At 52.2% G+C, this 10,226-nt stretch overlaps 1 long non-coding RNA gene across 1 annotated transcript; it reads right to left on the bottom strand.

Moving 5' to 3' along the window:
• Nucleotides 1-58: 58 nt before the first annotated feature.
• On the bottom strand, nucleotides 59-9,797 carry LOC115602942. The gene is made up of 3 exons (XR_003989731.1): nucleotides 9,709-9,797; nucleotides 9,267-9,271; nucleotides 59-69 (listed from the first exon to the last, which is right to left on the bottom strand). It is a non-coding gene; the product is annotated as an uncharacterized LOC115602942 (long non-coding RNA).
• Between the last annotated feature and the right edge of the window lie 429 nt (nucleotides 9,798-10,226).

Raw genomic sequence — 10,226 nt, 5'->3', positions numbered from 1 at the left:
GGAGGGCTGGTATTTGCATCCTTAAGGAGCACAACCCTGCTGGGGTGTATCCTGCAGCCCCATGCTGTGCTCTGCTCCTGCTCTGCTCACCTCTGCCCAGTGTGGTGTCCTGCTCCCAGGACATGCGCTGTCAGGATTCATGCCCTGCACACATCAACTTCAAGCCATGTCCGATTTCATAGAATCATAGAATAGTTAGGGTTGGAAAGGACCTTAAGATCATCGAATTCCAACCCCCCTGCCATGGGCAGGGACACCTCGCACTAAACCATGTCACCCAAGACTCCATCCAGCCTGGCCTTGAACACTCCTGGGGATGGAGCATTCACAACTTCCTTGGGCAACCCATTCCAGTGCTTCACCACCCTCACTGTAAAGAACTTCTTCCTTATATCTAATCTAAACTTCCCCTGTTTAAGTTTGAACCCATTACCCCTTGTCCTACCACTACAGTCCCTAAGGAAGAGTCCCTCCCCAGCATCCTTATAGGCCCCCTTCAGATATTAGAAGGCTGCTATGAGGTCTCCATGCAGCCTTCTCTTCTCCAGGCTGAACAGCCCCAACTTTCTCAGCCTGTCTTCATACAGGAGGTGCTCCAGCCCTCTTATCATCCTTGTGGCCCTCCTCTGGACTTGCTCCAACAACTCCATGTCCTTTTTATTTGGGGTGATCTGTCTAGTGTTGGTTGCACATGCAACCTGTGAAGCATGCAGGCTCCCATGACACCTCTGCTTTTGGTGGTTAGGACAGGTTGGGATAAATGAGAAGCCCAACATGGAGGCACTTTGCCCAGCTGCTTCCTTTGAGGGCGAGCTCTCACCCCTGCTTCTGGTTTAGGGTGTGGGGGTCCATGGAGCCCTTGTCCCTTATCTTTCCCAGGGTAGGGTTTGGGGGGGGAGATACGGGAGATGCAGATGGGGCAGATTTGGGGTGCAGTGCAGCACAGCCTGTGCCATCCCTGTTGTGCACCACAGCTCACCCTTTCCTTCCTACACTCCCACAGGCTGAGACCCGTGCGGAGTTTGCAGAGCGGTCTGTGGTGAAGCTGGAGAAAACCATTGATGATCTAGAAGGTAAAATGTCCTCACTGGCCCCGTGTCCCTCTTTCCTGGGGAGCACTGGCCAGGATGTGCCCCCAGTGGGGCTGGACTGGGCTTGGCCGGGGTGAGGGGATGGGCAGGGGTCCCAGGAGGGTGAGAGGCTGGATGCCATGGTATCCGGTGTAGAGGCACACTGCTGCTGGGGTCAGTGGCTCTGCCCTCAGGTGAGCAATAGGGCTGCATCTCTCTCTCTCTCTCTCTCCCCACATTGGTTCCTTTGGGACAGGAGCTAGCCTGGGGTGTTCCTGCAATACCCCTCTTTGCAGGAAGACGAGGTATAAGTGCTTAGGGGTGTTTGGCAGGGAAGGGGAGCAGCCCCCAGGACCCCCATCCACATGCTGGGTGGATGGTGTCCATGCATTTGCAGGTCCGTGCCTCAGTATTGCCCAGCAGGGAACAGAGCTGTGCCCAGGAGCCCTTTGCTTCAGTAGCTCAGTCCTTGGCTCCCTGGCTGCACAAGCACCAGGGACCCCATAGCTCTTGTGCTGGGGGGACACCTGCCCCCCACATCCCCCAACAATGATCCCTGGTTCTGCTTGCTAAGCCCAGAGCAAGGGAGGACCTGCACAGGGAAAGTGGCACCTCCACCACCAAAACAGAAGAGGGCTTAGGCCCGGGGGATGGAGGAGGAGGTCCAGCTGTGCAGGCAACCCATCCACAGGCAGGCAGACCCCAGACCCCTGCTCCTCCCTCGCCCCTGCCTCCCTTCTGTCCTTTGCACATTGCTTTTCAGTTTGCATTTCACGACTTTTCTGTTCTGTCCCTCTGAGTTACTGAGTTGGTCTCAATAAAGCATTTCCTCTCCTCCGTTTCTCCTTTGTTTTCTTCATGCTGCTCTGTCCCTTATCTTTTGCATGTCTCACGTGTGTGCTGGCAGCTGGGTGGTAGGAGGTGGTTGCAGAGACCCCTGAGATGGCTGTGGCTGAACCCCGAGCAGCTCCTGCACTGCCAGGCTGAGAGATGGGGTCCTTTATACTTCTGCCCAGGGGATTACCCCTACCACCCCCCAGCTCTTGGACACAGCTTTCCTCATCTTGTGCCACCTTCTCCATGACTCTTTTGGTCCGAAATAGCAGAGTTAGACCTGGTCCTGTCCCCACTTCTGGCCATTGCCCACAAGCAGCAACCTCAGCCCTGGCATCTCTCCTGCATCACCCTCCCACGCTGAAGGGGCTGGCCCTACCCTTCAGCAGTGATCCCTAGCCCTAAATGGGTCCCTGATCCTCATCCTCCTCCTTCCTCGGTATCTTACCCTGCCCCATAACTCCATCCCCAAAGTGATGGACCTGCAGCCCTGTTCCTGCCACAGAACTGGCTGCCTCTTCCTGTAGGCCCAGCTTGTTCCCCACTGCTGGCTGGACAGTAGCAGGGTTTCCAGTGAGGGCTTTGGGGAATGCTGTCTCTTTTCACTAACTCGCCTTTTTCCCCTCTTCCCTTTGCTGCACTGATGTCTCCATTTTCTCTAGAGTGCTCCCAGCAGGAGGCTGAGAAAAACCACATTCTTCCTAACAAGCTGTGGGTCATCCTTACCGAACTTAACAACTGAGCTGTCGAGAACTCCCACCCCCAGCCCAGCCTCCTGCACCTGGGCTGCCACCAGCTCCACTCCCTGCCTTGTTTTGTCTGGGCTGGCTTGGGGCTGGGAGCCCACTCCCTGCTGGAGTTAGGTTGTGGATGGAGCCTTGGTTTATCCCCCTGGGGGTAACTGCCCTGCTTGGGGAGGATGGGGAAGCCCTTTGGAGCTGATCATTTTTTCTTTGGAGAGGAATGAGGGTTTTTGCAATGTCCTGGGATGCCCATGCAGTGATGCCTGTCCCCCAGCATCAGTCTGGCCCTTCCAGAGAGGGATGCAGCAGCTTGTATTGCTGCCTTCCTTTCCTTTTCCCAGGAATCTGCAGCCAGCCTCTTCCCCCTCACTCTGGTCACCCCAAACTATGCAGGGAGGATCCCCTCAGAACAGGTTCCCTGCAGGGTGCTGGGAGGGCTGAGACAGGAGCTGGGGACCTGGCAGCACCTGTTACCATAAACCTGGGGTGGGGGATGGGGAGGAGACTGGCCAGGAGCACTGGGCAGAGCTCTCATCCCATCCCCATCTCTAGAGGGAAGGAGGATGTTGTTTAGAAGTGAGCACCAGAGGAGGCTGCCTTGGTAGCAGGCTGCCCAGCAGAGCTCATCCCTGCAGCCATGTTAGCTCTTGTTAGCCCTGCTCCCTCTCTCCTGTTCTCTCTGTCTGCCTTTCCAGGCTACTGTCTCACTTTCTTCTTCATGGTGCACCACTGGGTCATGCAGCAGGCACTAGCTCTCTTTTGCTGGTCAAGGACTTGTGGTGCGTGCCCACAGCTGGACGGTGGTGATGCCCCAGGGCAGGATGTGCTGTGGGCAGAGCAGGGAGACAGGGCTGTGCTGGTGGCTGGCTGGGGAGGGGTACCCATCAGTAGTATCCATGCTGTGGAGGGCCTGGCTGTGGGCAATGGGGTGACATGGGAGGACAGAAATGCCGAAGAGCAGGGACCAACCAGCCCGGCTGCCCCAGCAGATCCAAGAGTGGCTAGACTCATCCCTGCCAGCAGTGGGGCTGCTTGCACGGACTCTGCACCGCAGGGACGCTCCACGTGGCTGGAGGCGGATGCTGTACTGAAATGGCTGTGTGTGTGTGTGTTTGTGCTTGGTGTGGTGTGCATGGGTCTGGCTGGGCCTGGGTACACTTTGGCTGTGTCTGTGTGTGTGGCTGGCTGTGTCCCCCTTGTGTTCACAGAGAGCCTGGCCAGTGCCAAAGAGGAGAACGTGGGCATCCACCAGGTCCTGGACCAGACCTTGTTGGAGCTGAACAACCTCTGAACTAGCCTGGGGAGCCCCCATCCCTCTTCCCTACCCCACATGTGCACCCCACTGGCACACTCAGGATGTCATCAGCTGAACTGCATCTTGGCCAAATCCACACACCTATTGAGAAGGGAAGCCCTGCAGCCTTACACCATGGCTTGGGGGCATTTTGTCTGTGCACAGCCTGACTGGCTCTGTCCTGTCTTCACGTCCAAATATTAAAGCAATTTGAGAAGGATAGGTGTGCTTGGTCCTTGCAGGTGGGCACAGGCAGTAGGAGATGTAGGGGGGGGGCTCCCTGCCCAGTTCACACAAGGAGGCTCTGCAGGGGCTTGGGTCTGGGGCAGGTATAGCCAGCATAAGGATGTCCTCGGGGGGGGGGGGGGGGGGAGGGCTGGGAACGATAAAGTGCATGGTTTGGGCTGCATTCCCATGTCTCCATCACCTCATTGGGATGCACACAAACCCTCCATGTCTCAAGCTCAGTTCAAACTGACCATCCTCTTCAAGTGCACAGTGAGAGAGAGAGATCACTGTGAGAAATGGTCTCTAGATAAAATCTTTTATTGTAAAAGCTCAGGGTAGACACAACAGTGAAGCAGCAGCTATTTATTAACATTTTTGCAAAAACGGGTGTCCTGGCAAGTAGACATACTCAACAAAAGCAGAACTATGGTTTATATTTCCTGTCCCATCCACAAATTCTCTCCCTTGTTTCCCCATTGGTTGGGTACTCCAAGGTTTACAGCCTATCCGATGCATATAATCTACATGCTAACTGTCCCGCCTCTGTTTACATCTCCCCTTACTCAGTTTTGCATGCCCCTTCCTCTTATTTATTTATCTCCTATTATGGTTCGATTTCATAACTCTCTGGCAGACGTGGTACCCCAACTTACTGTTTAACTACAGAACCAGTTTGCACTGGCTTAGTTTCATAGGTTGTACAAAGATAGCATTCTTTTTAACCACAGAGTGTATCTTTCGTCTAGAGATGATATTGTCTTTAACCACAGAGTGTGTATGTTTACGTCATGGTATTTCAAACCCTTTGTTTCGTTCCCTTAGTAACTTAGCCCCAGCCCCAATATTGCAAAGTCTTAATATTGCAAAGCCTTAATATTGCATAGCCCCATTCCCAATATGCAAAACCAACACTCTTTCTCTCACATCACTGGCATGTCTCCTTCCACAGTGTCCTGGGTTCAGCTGTAGCAGTCATTTTTCTCCTTCTTAGTAGCTGGTGCAGTGCTGTGTTTTCAACTTTAGTCTGAGAACAACGCTGATAACACACCGATGTTTTTAGTTGTTGCTAAGTAATGTTTACCCTGATCCAGGACTTTTCAGTCTCATGCTCTGCCAGTGAGGAGGGGAAGCCGGGAGGAAGCAGAGACAGGACACCTGACCCAAACTGGCCAAAGGGGTATTCCATACCACAGCACGTCATGCCCAATATATAAACTGGGGAGAGTTACCCGGAAGGCCCAGATCACTGCTCGGGTCAGGCTGGGTATCGGTTGGCGGGTGGTGAGCAACTGTATTACAAGTCATTACCATAAAGTACAGCAAAATGAGAACATTAGCCCAGGCCCCAAAGCCGATAAACACTAAACAGCAAATATTGGCTGCAAGTAAGGTATGACATGCTGAAACTCTGAGACTAAGCACAACAACTCCACGAGCAAATAAATCAACATTGTGACAAGTAACTATTAATCTGAAACAATGAATGCTTATCACAAATACGATTAGACACACTCTGGTCAGATCTGTCGTTATCTCAACCCTTCGTTCCCCATGTTGAGCACCACAAAAGACTGTCATGGACTGATACCCAGCCCGACCCAAGCAGTGATCTGGGCCTTCCGGGTAACTTCCCCCAGTTTCTATACTGGGCATGACATGCTGTGGTATGGAATACCCCTTTGGCTAGTTTGGGTCAGGTGTCCTGTCTCTGCTTCCTCCTGGCTTCTTGTGCCCCTCCTCACTGGCAGAGCATGAGAGACTGAAAAGTCCTTGATCGGGCTAAGCATTACTTAGCAACAACTAAAACATTGGTGTGTTAGCAGCATTGTTCTCAGACTAAAGTCGAAAACACAGTACTGCACCAGCTACTAAGAAGGAGAAAAATAACTTACAGCTGAACCCAGGACAGGCCCCTCCATGATGTGTGCTGAGCCCTGTTGTCCCATGCTACCAGGCAGATATCCCTCTAAAAGCACAGGCTCGCACTACTAGGAAACATAATTCATGCTGACCCCTTGCTAAGCTGGGCCATCACCCCAGCAAGCAGCTGGCAGGGATAGCTTTTGTTATCTGCTGTCCTTTGTTTGCTGCACCTCTCAGCTCAGAAAAGGAAAGTGGTGAGATTGCATCTCTTTCCTGCCCAGGTGCTGCTGGCCTCCTACCCTCCCTCTGGCCCAGCACCTCTGACTTGTGGCGCCAAGACCTCCTACAGGGAAAAGGGCTCCCCTTGCATGGGGAACTCATTTTCTGGTCGTCCTGGGGTGTGGGACCTGCCGGGAGCCACATCCTCCCTCCTTGGGATGTGCTGGAGGGGGAGGACAGTGAACAGCTGTCCTGGCTGACAGAACTGGCCCTGCACAAGGGCTGGGGCTCCTCCTTGGGTCCTTGCTTTTCCACAGCACATCAGATGAGCTGTTCTGTTGTTTGATCAAAGCACCTTCCAGGCAGGGGTTTGTCTGACTGTGAAATGAATAAGACTGACAAACCATCTCTTCTGCAGGAGCCTGTCCCAGCGAGCAGTGCCGTGCACTGCAAACAAGCCTGCCCTGCACTCCTATCAGGATGGGTCCCCTGCGTCCAGCCTCTGTGCGCCATTGCTTTCCTGCTGGGACAAAGAGCCGTTTTACACCCAGTATTTTTCCCTATTAGCTGCCCAGCCTCATGGTTTGGACCAGTCCATTTAACTTAACCATTTACACCTTGCTGCAAGAGCCTTTTTTTTTCCCCATCTGAACTTTTTGTGGTTTGGCAGTGAGATCCTGGCTGCTGTTCCTAAGTGATGCTCTGCCCCAAATATGTGAGGCTATCTTTCGCAGTTGAGCAAAGCTTCACATTTTCTCCATCCTCCCACCCATCTGCTTCCCCTGTGGTCCTGCAGGCCAGGGGATGCTCTGGGAGGCCAGGCAGCAGGGGGGCTCGACCCGGAGGTATGTCTCCCCACTGAGACCACAGGGCCTGTCCCCTCCTCCCTCCCTCCCTTTGCACCTCTCCCGTTGAATTTCAACCTTTGGATTTGTTTATCTTGGTCTGACAGACCAAGGAACCCAGGACAGGTGGGGCAACAGGCAGCTAGGGACCCTCAGAGACAGCCAGCACACCTCGCCCACACCTGGGCATGCCCAGCTGGCCCAGGTCCCATGAGGCAGCACAGGGCCCCCCTCACTGGGTGGCATCTGTGAGGGCACCAGTGACAGGGCCAAGCTCCCCTGGGTGCAGGCCATGTCCCCCCAGTGCAGGCCTTGCCCCCCCATGACAGACCTGTGACCCCTGGTGACAGGACCAAGTCCCCACCCCCAGTGCAGGCTGTGCCCCCAGTGACAGGACCAGGTCCCTAACTGGTGCAGGCCATGTCCCCTCATGACAGAACCAAAGGTTCCCCTGGTGTGGGCCATGTACACCAGGTGCAGGCTGCACCCCCCTGTCATGGTTTAAACCCAGATGGCAACTAAGTACCATGCAGCTGCTCATTCACCCCCCCCTTTCCTCCCACCCCGGGTGGGATGGGGAGGAGAATTGAAAGAATGTAAACCCCCTGGGTTAAGATAAGAACAGTTTAATAACTAAAATAAAGTACAATATACTACTACTGATAAGGGAAATAACAAGGGGAGACAATATAAAAGGGGAAAGGGGAAAAAAACCCCCAACAAACAGCAGTGATGCACAATACAATTGCTCACCACCCGCCGACCGATACCCAGCCTGATCTGAGCAGCAATCTGGCCTTCTGAGTAATTCCCCCCAGTTTATATACTGGGCATGACGTGCTGTGGTATGGAATACCCCTTTGGCTAGTTTGGGTCAGGTGTCCTGTCTCTGCTTCCTCCTGGCTTCTTGTGCCCCTCCTCACTGGCAGAGCATGAGACTGACAAGTCCTTGATCAGAGTAAGCATTACTTAGCAACAACTAAAAACATTGGTGTGTTATCAGCATTGTTCTCGGAATAAAGTCGAAAACAGAGCACTGAACCAGCTACTAAGAAGGAGAAAAATAACTGTTACAGCTGAACCCATGACATCCACTTAAGCAGGTCACCTTGTCATAGAATGAGATCAGGTTACTCAAGTACGACCTGTCTTTCATAAACCCATGCTGACTGGGCCTGATCACCTGGTTGTCCTGTACATGCCAGATGATGGTACACAAGATGATCTGTTCCATAACCTTCCCCAGCATCAAAATCAGACTGACAGGCCTGTAGTTCCCCAGATCCTCCTTCTGTCCCTTCTTGTACATGAGAATCACATTTGCCAACCTCCAGTCAAATGGGACCTCCCCGGTTAGCCAGGACTGCTGGTAATTGATGGAAAGTGGCTTGGTGCGCACTTCCGCCAGCTCCCTCAGTACCCTTGGGTGGATCCCATCCAGCCCCATAGACTGGTGTGTGTCCAAGTGGTGTAGCAGGTCACTAACCTTTTCCCCTTGGATTATGGGGCCTTCATTCTACTCCCCATCCATCTTCCAGCTCAGGGGGGCTGGGTACCCCAAGAACAATTGGTCTTACTATTAAAGACTGAGGCAAAAAAGGTATTAAATACCTCAGCCTTTTCCTCATCCTTTGTCACTGTTTCCCCCCCTCATCCAACAAAGAATGGAGATTCTCCTTTGCCCTCCTTTTGTTGCTAATGTATTTATGGTAACATTTTGATCATCTTCTATGGCAGTAGCAAGATTAAATTCTAGTTGGGCTTTGGCCCTTCCAATTTTCTCCCCGCATAACCTCATGACATCCTTGTAGTCTTCCTGAGTTGCCTGCCCCTTCTTCCCTTCTTCCAAAGCTCATAAACTTTTTTTTCTTCCTCTCCTTTACCTTCCCCCCTGCCAAGTTTCATCCAAAGCTCTGTTCAGCCAGGCCGCTCTTCTTCCCCAACAGCTTGTCTTTCGGCACATGGAGACAGCCTGCTCCTTTAAGATTTTCTTCTTGAAGAATGTCCAGCCTTCCTGGACTCCTTTGCCCTTCAGGACTGCCTCCCAAGGAACTCTGTCTGCCCTCTGGAAGTCCAAGGTGCCAACTCTGCTACCCCCCTCCTTACTTCTTCAAGAATTGAAAACTCACCGACATCCCTATCTTCCACACACTCCAGGAACCTCCTAGACTGTTTCTTCTCTGCTGTATTGCATTTCCAACGGACATCTGGTAGGTTGAAGTCCCCCACAAGAACAAGGGCTAGCAATTGTGAGACTTCTCCCAGCTGCTTATCAAATATTTCACCTGCCTCTTCATCCTGGTTACGTGGTTTATAACAGACTCTCACCATGATATCTGCCTTATTGGCCTTTCCCCCCAATTCCTACCCATAAACACTCAACCCTATCATCACCATCATCAAGCTCTAGACAATCAAAACTCTCCCTAACATACAGGGCTACCATACCACCTCTCCTTCCTTGCCTATCCCTTCTGAAGAGTTTATAGTCATCTATTGCAGCACTCCAGTTATGCAAGTCATCTCACCATGTTTCTGTGATGGCAATGCTGTCATAGTTTTCCTGCTACGCAATAGCTTCCAGCTCCTCCTGTTCTCCATGCTCCATGCACTGGTGTAGATGCACTTCAGTTGGGCTATTGATCCCACCACCTTTTTTGGGGGAGAAGCCCTAATTCCTATGTGACCATTCTCAGGTGCTTCCATGGTTTCCAACACATCAATAACCCTAGCATCTTTGCTGCCACATAGATCTCCATCCCTTACCTCCACTGAGCTGGCAGACCAAATGACCTTGCTAGCACACCATCCCACAAACATTGGTGTGCTGCCCCAGACTTAGCTCTATTGAGACTGGTTTTATCCCTTTCCCCTTTCAAATCTAGTCTAAAGCTCTTTCAATGAGTCCTGCTAACTCCTGTGCAAAGATCCTTTTCCCCCCTTAAGACAGATATACCCTGTGTAATGGATGGGAACGTAGCTGAAAGTTGATTCCTTCTCATGACTGAGAGACATAACAAAGGATGTTGTTTGTCACAATGTATTCGACAGAGTATATATATGTTCATCGTGACTGTTTGTCAGAAAGAGACAGGAAAACATAGGTGTGCAGCTGTTCTATGACCTTCAT

This window comes from Strigops habroptila, unplaced genomic scaffold (assembly GCF_004027225.2).
Source record: "Strigops habroptila isolate Jane unplaced genomic scaffold, bStrHab1.2.pri NW_022045588.1_ctg1, whole genome shotgun sequence".
Classification (NCBI taxonomy): Eukaryota; Metazoa; Chordata; class Aves; order Psittaciformes; family Psittacidae; genus Strigops; species Strigops habroptila.
The sequence above is the reverse complement of the archived record's forward strand: the minus strand, read 5'-3'. Positions and strand labels throughout refer to the sequence as shown.